Below are 7,908 nucleotides of genomic sequence, written 5' to 3' on the forward strand. Positions count from 1 at the left end.
GTGTTGGATCCTGTTCTTTACGTTCCTTCTTCTGTCTTTTATAAATGGTTTGTCTGACATTCATATGATATAAGTAGAAAAAAAAAAAACTTTATGAATTGTAAATAGCTGTAAACAAAATAAAAATTTATTGCCAATTTTAATTTTTTTATTCAATTTATACTTTTAACTCCAATTGTAGACTTAATAAAAAAACAAAAAAACTCACCGAACAATGAGGAATGTGTTGAGAGAAATGCTTATAAAGAGAACTGTTGTCACAACGTAAAGCGCTGATGTTGTCAAATTAGAGTTTGAATTTTTCTCTGACGATTGCTGGTTTACTTAAATTTAAAAAAAGGAAGCATGGAAATAATTAAAAGTGTACATTTCTTATTTAGACGATGTTAAATTTGACAGAGGAGTTATTTTGAGAACATCACTATTTTCACTAAAAGGGAAACAAAAAATAAAGTTCCGATAATTGACCACAATTTTACTAAATTGTTCATGAACACCTTTAGATGCAATTCTAATTTATCATAGTTCTTTTGAATATCCTCTTTAATTATCTTATAAGACATATATTACTTCAATAAGAAATTCATCAAGGTACTTATATTAAACATGTATTTCAGTTTGCACATCCCCCGCATTAATGTAAACCCTTTATTTGCGTGTGAGAAATATTCGCGTGTATCACGTACTTCTTAACTGACAAATATTTGTTGCCGGAAAGCAATTATTTCTTTGAGATCTGAGAAGAAATATGTGGAGATAACGAACAGTATTCGAGCTCAAAAGTCCATTAAACATTACAGAATAAGAGACGAGCAAACACGGACCTCAAACTTCAGAGGTGGGATCAGGTAACGTGGAGGAGTGAGCATCCCCTGCCGACAGGTCACACCCGCCGTGTGCTCCTTGTCATGATCGGGAAATAACGGTAAAACCGTCGACAATTCAGTGTGTAAATAATGGCCAAACAAATAGTATGGAAAAAGTCAGTCAGCATTTGACATCATGATAAATTGGATTGTATTTGCTGACAAGGTCATTGTATCGACCATAGAACTTACGAAATGACGACTTTAAACGAGACTGTCAAGAATGTTTCCTCAGTCGTGAGAATTAAAAGTCACAACTGGGTTTAAAACTGATAAATCATAAAAAAAAAATGCCGCCAACAATAGTTGCTTTACAGTTACTCTTAATTCTATCTTTAATTATTATATGAAAATTAGAGAAGGAGAAATCTTGAAAAGTATCACTCATCAAAAAATTGTGCAGGTAGGAGGTTATTTTTTGATTTGCACAAAATATTTCTCATTTACTTTAGTTATTATAAATAATTTTGATTTGATTTATATTATTTCTACTATAAAGGGAACCAACAGTCATTTCTATCATACTGATGATGATTAAAATGACTTTTTTCACCTTAAGGTACGTTTCTGTTTCCTATAATTTTTATATATTATTTGATCTGTGTGGAATATGTCTTCTTTTGACTTACTCACTTATTAGATTAAATATAAAGAACATACACCTTAAATGAAAGTATCTCAAACAAATTCCAGTGGGAATTCGTAAAGTTCCCGAAGTTTGTTTGTTATTTATTCCACGTCCCTTTCGAGAATTTTTCACTCGAATTGCCGTTGGAGGCCTAGGGCTGCAAGTTTTAGACCTATAATCGGTAATCAGGGTCTTTTAGCCGTGAGAGATTTTTTTGTCCCACTACCTACTGTGACGTAGAATATAATCTCAGTATATATTGTCTCATCTCAAGGACTCGTCTCTACGTCCCGTAGTGGGATATAAACCTGCGACATATGGAACAAATTCGCAATCTAGAGCAAACGCTCTACCACTGCGCCACGCGGTTGTACATCGGTAAGGGCATTGCAATTTCTACCTAAATATATGGAGTGCAGGGCTGTTGGATGGAGTGTAACTTTGACTTTCCCGCAGAAGATACTTGACGTATGTCTTATATTTTAGTAAATAGAGTCAACAGCAATTAAACAAAAATAAAATCTTAGGAACAGACAATCACCTATTATTCTTTCCATGTAAAACAGAGAGGTTTTTTCCTTATATATAATTAACAATTCTTTAAATTTAAAATCAATCTATATATAAGGATTTCATTTTTTTGAAATTTCTTAATTAAAAAAAAAATCAAAGATGTATCGATAATTATCGAAAAGTCGAATTTTTCAACTCGGATATAACGGTTAACTATAAATAAATCTGACGTTAAAACTGTAAGTAATACATCGTTTACCTGTACATTTTTCATCAATGTAGTCGTCTTTGCACCCTCCTATACATGATCCATTCGGAAAACAGGTTCCGTTAAGACAACCAATGCTACATTTGTATTCACACAGTTCACCGTAGTTGTAAGGACTACAGTCTTATGAAATTAAAAAAAAAAAAATTAACAGTTAAGGAAATGCAAAATATATATATATATATGTTCATTGTGTAACAATATACGAAATTTATTCTCAGACTGAAACAAAGATAAATATTCTTCCGATTCAAAACACCAGTGATTAATCAGTTGTTCAAAGGAAAGAAATGAAATGGGAATTTAAAAATATATATAAATATAGTAAAATGTTTCATCTGACACCTTTGCAATCCTTTTCAGTGTGAATTATTACTTTTATTTTCAATCCAACATTGCTATTTTCTGTGGTTAATTATAGTGCTGAGTATATGTTACACTTCCTGTCTATTCTCACACGAAACATTGATCCCAGTGCTTGTCGGAATGGATGAAATTTACTGAATGCATGAAGGGAATAATTTTTTTTTCATTTTCTAGTATCTCTAAAATGACCCCCCCCCCCCCCAACCAACCAACCCCCCCCCCAACCCCCCAAAAAAAGAAAAAAAAAACTATGTTTTTGAACATTTTTTCCTTTACAAAAGGTCTCTTGCCATCCTATTCTACAAGTACAACTCCCATTGTTTCGAGCACAGCTGAAATTGCACCCTTTTCCACATTTCTTTTGACAAGTGGCTCCAAATTTTCCAACAACACAATCTTCGCAAACACCATTGTCTCTGTGGCATCCATTTCTACATTCAGGGTAACATGTTTTATTGCAGAAAGTTCCATATTTGCCAACATCACAAGTTCTTTTACAATTGCCACTATCTCTGTAACATCCCGATTGACATGACGCTCTACACTTTGCGGAACAATCAAATCCATAATGCTTTAAGTCACATTCTACAATTTGGATATCACATTTAAAGGTTTCAATCAATATAAAAATAACATCAACGAAAAGTTACTGTGGTTCTGTATGTATGTTCTTTGGAACTTTAAGTTATCAAAGCCATGTAATATTTACATTCATTTGCTTTACTTTAGGTACATGACTTTGTACACTTCAGAAAATTGCAATCATCCATGTCATTTCATATATCTTTATATTTAAACTACTCATAAATGTTCTATGTTTATGCATTCAGTTTCATCACTTAAGGACAGACAAACAAACTTTTATCAGAAATCTTCAAAGTAACAACTTAAGTCTTGATTATATATGTAAAATGAACAAGTTTAACGGCACACGAATATTTTAATTTTTCTTTCAAAGTTTCACGAAAATTGGAGTTCAAGTGACAAAAAAATGATAAGATTAATAAAGATGGATGCATAAAGGTTGAATGTTAACATAGCAAAGTTTACAATTTCTTAATATTTTAAACTTTTATTAATCGCATCATTGACAATCGAAATAAGTCCAAAAATATATACATTTCCAGGCATCTATTTGTTTTAATGTCCTGAAGAGAAATATTGTAGTTATCATGAAAGCTTGTTCAAAGACTCAAGAAATTAATTCTTACCATTACATCTAATTCCTACCCAGTTTGATCTACATCCTCCAACACAAGTTCCATCGATGTTATTACACCCAGCTTGAGCACAATTGGGACTACATGACATGTTGCAGAAGGAACCATAATATCCCAGCTCGCAACCTTTATTACACTGGCCGGTGTTCTGGTCACAACTTATTGAAACACAATGATCATTGCAGATTTTCCAACATAGAAATCCTAACTTCCCTTCTCTGCATCCAAGGCAATACCCATCACTTTTTCTGCATGTCAAATTAAGACAAGTTCCACTACATTGTTTATCACATTTGTCACCGAAATATCCTACATCACAGGCATCGCACAATCCATTGTTTCTTTCACATGTATCAGGGTTGCATTTACCACAGTTTATATCACAATTGTTACCGTAATACCCCGCAATACATCCGTTTGTATAAAAACCTGTCTTTTCACACATTTGCCCATTACATGTAGAACAATATATGCTACATTACATTGCTCCCCATAGTATCCCTGCATGCAAGAAAGGCAGTTTCCATCTCCTTTATTGCACACGTTACTTAGACATTTTGAATATTGACAGGGATTCTTACAATTTCTTCCCCAGAATCCCTTGAAACATGCACCGTTGCAGTTACCATATGCGTCACAAGCACTCTCTACACAATTTATGCTGCACGCTATTGAACAGTACATTAAAAAAAAAAGTAATTAAATTTTTAATAATCAGCAAAATCTGTTTTGACTCATTTAAATTTTCCTTTTTTTTTTCTCATTAAAAAGCCGATTAATCTGCGGAGTTTTCTAGAATAGCTTTAAAAGTAAGCAATTAATATTTTCAACAGAGTTTGAGTAAGGTTAAAGTTTAAAAGCTGTAGATGTCTTGGCTAAGTAGTGTAGGGTAAAATTAAAAAGTTGAAAGAGTAACGAGTATCAATACACATATCCTAATACAAAAACGTAATTTTAATTAAATGCAGACAATGATATTGACTAAATCAGGGGTCAAGTTCAAAGCTATTATTATGATTTTTCATATGACCAATTAGATACCATGACTACAAAAAAGGTTACGTTCTGACTAAATGATATTGTGAAATTGGAAATTGCTCGATCGAGTCTTAAAGGCTGTGAGGAAACTTTGCCAAGGTCAATGTCAAATATAGTTATTAAAGATGAGGGCTGTTTTGAAATTTTGCAACCTTAAAATACTTTATGTATTGTACAGACGGAAATTGGTTTTAGAGAGATCTCTTAAATTTAAGGATAAACTTTTTTGTAGGGTTTGGCTTAATTTATCATTATTACGTAATGATTTTAACATTTTGCAACCATTTGACTTTGAATGTAGGGAAATGCGAAAAGAATATTCCAGTGGTTGAATTAATACTCATCATTAACTTACGACAACCATTTTCAATGTCACAATTCTGACATCCTCCACAGGATGAACAAGATGATCCATAGAAACCAACATTACAACCTTCAAAAGTGAATGGAATTCAAGAGTAATTCTAATGCTTCTTTCATATTAAAATGTATTTGTTATTTAGGAAACTATAATAGAGATTTTATTAACGGCAAATCTTCATCGAAATAAATATTATTTAACTGATAATGAGTAAGAGAAATCAGAACTTTACTCTCACTGTAAATGATATGCAATTCCTACCGTAGACTATTATTTCACACACTTCTAGGATAGCTCCAGCAATACCAACATAATTATCTTCTGTGGCGTCATACTTTGTTGCAACTCTTACGTATCTGGCGGATTTTTTACACGTTATATTTTGTATACTTGAAGGTACAGCAGGAAATTCTGTTGTATCCCTGTGGCACGTAATCCACTGTGATGTATTGCCCCCTTCAGTTACAGCTAACTCAAAATTCCGAAATCGATATGGTTTCCAAGAACCTGTGAAATATGATTTCTAGGAAAATATGTTTGGAACATATAGGATATATATAAGGGTATTTTAGAATAAAGTGTTTGTAAGAGCCCCATTCGGCAGTCACGGGGTTAGGGTGGGGGGTCTGACGACATTCCTCAATTATTTTCTGAAACACGTATAATAAGCGTATATATATTTTAACACGAACAGAATTCTAACTTTTCCGTTGCCTCATCGTTGAGTTTTTTTTTACTCAGGATTTTCGCTTTTTTGGGGTTGTGTGTCCAAAGTGAGGAACACAAGAAACAAAACAAAGAAATACTTTAATTACTTTCATTTCTGTAGTAGATGACAATATTCTTCAATTCATAAACTCTCCCTAAATCGACTTTAACAAATGCCGAAAGTTGACCAGGGGCAGTTTGGGAACAACTTATGTAGTCCTGATTAACATTCCCATCTATGACTTTATATGCTCTAAGGTCTCCATATGTCGTGCTCATTTCTGCATAACATTTAGTATCTCTACATATTTCTTCTACAATGATAAAACAGAACATACTTATTTTTGTGTAGATATTCTCTGGAAAAAATGCAATGATCTGGGAAAATAAAGACAAAATGATTTTTCTGAACTTGCTATATATATATATGAATTTCTTTGTGCTTTCTATATCAGTATTTCTTTTCTTACGGCAGTTAAGTTTGTTTAAGAGTTGTAAAATGTGTTTTATAAATAAATATTAATTTCATTAAAACGTATATTGGTAACGATCCTCTAATAAAACTAATGTCCAAGTAACTGTATCTCGCTTTCCATTCTCAATGACCGTGTAGTGTAGAGCAGCGCCGCGAGAATTCCATCGGCATCGAAAGCAAGTTTTTTTGACTTGCCTAATAACCGAGCGGTCTACCGCGCTGTTCCTGTACTGCTAGGAGACAGATTCCGTAGGTCGAGAGTTCAACCCCGGGCTGGAGCGGAAGTGGGTATCCTTATAAAAGTGAATTTCTTTGTGCTTTCTATAAGAATATTTCTTCACTTAGGGCAGTTATGTTAGTTTAAGAGTTGTTGTAAAATGTGCTTTCTAAATAAAGATTATTTTCATTACAACGCGTATTGGTAACGATCTTCTAATAAAACAGTATCTCACTTCCATTCTCAATGACCGTGTAGCGTAGGGCGGCGCCGCGAGAATTCCATTGACATCGAAAGCAGTTCTTTTTTTTTGAATTGCCAAGATAGCCGAGCGGTCTAGCGCGCTTTTCCTGTACTGCTAGGAGACAGATTCCGCAGGTTGAGAGTTCAACCCCGGGCTGGGGCGGAAGTGGGTATCCTTATAAAAGTGAATTTCCTTGGGTTATATATATATATATATATATATATATATATATATATATATATATATATATATATATATATATATATATATATATATATATATATATATATATGACTGTCTTTATGAGAAAAGGGCCCTTATGGTCAAAATTTCACAAATTGACTTTTTGGTAAATTTCGTATTTTCTAGGCACGATGAAGTTGCTCTCAGCACTTTTCATGTTAAGGGATTTTTCTCATAGAAAAACAATCAATTTCACAGCGAAAAAGTATCCGTATATTGTTAAACTTTTACGTTCTGTGTGGTCGTACGATTTTTTTTTTAAATTTCAAATGTCACGTGACAAACAGCTGATGTACGTGAAGTCGCAGAGACTCGACATATACATTCATTCTGGTATTATACTTAAGATATAAACAGTCCATGTTTATCAGCTTTGTCACCAAAGCGTTATCATTTGAACTATAAAGCAGCGTGTATTATAATTGCAATGCATTCCCAGCAACTAGGCATATTTTGTAATTTAAAGAAATTATATAGAACGTATTTCCATCTTATTTTTTTTGACAAAACTAAATGACAAAACAAATCACGTGTCAGAAAAGATATCTTTGCAAGTGATGTTTATGGACGTGAAATTAATCTTCACGGACTAATTACACAATTAATTTTTCTCTGCGAAAATTGAAGCGATATAATCTAACTACTGTTTTACGTTGTCAAATATCAGAAAAAAGTTAAATAAAAGTTCCCAATATACCGTAACACTGAAGAAGTCTGGCTAACAAAATTTGCCACATCCACCACATGACAGCCATTTTGGA

General features: G+C 33.0%; 1 protein-coding gene across 1 annotated transcript in view; it reads right to left on the bottom strand.

Annotated features, from left to right (window-relative positions):
• Nucleotides 1–2,393, bottom strand: part of LOC133193447 (receptor-type tyrosine-protein phosphatase kappa-like) — a 343,287-nt gene extending 340,894 nt beyond the window's left edge. Inside the window, exon 1 of the mRNA XM_061329395.1 lies at nt 2,267–2,393. The gene's annotated coding sequence lies outside the window, so the exon portion shown is untranslated. The remainder of the gene's footprint in view (nt 1–2,266) is intronic.
• Between the last annotated feature and the right edge of the window lie 5,515 nt (nt 2,394–7,908).

This window comes from Saccostrea echinata, unplaced genomic scaffold, assembly GCF_033153115.1.
Source record: "Saccostrea echinata isolate AGI-Se365-2 ecotype Australia unplaced genomic scaffold, CSIRO_AGI_Sech_v1 ptg000027l, whole genome shotgun sequence".
Taxonomy (NCBI): domain Eukaryota; kingdom Metazoa; phylum Mollusca; class Bivalvia; order Ostreida; family Ostreidae; genus Saccostrea; species Saccostrea echinata.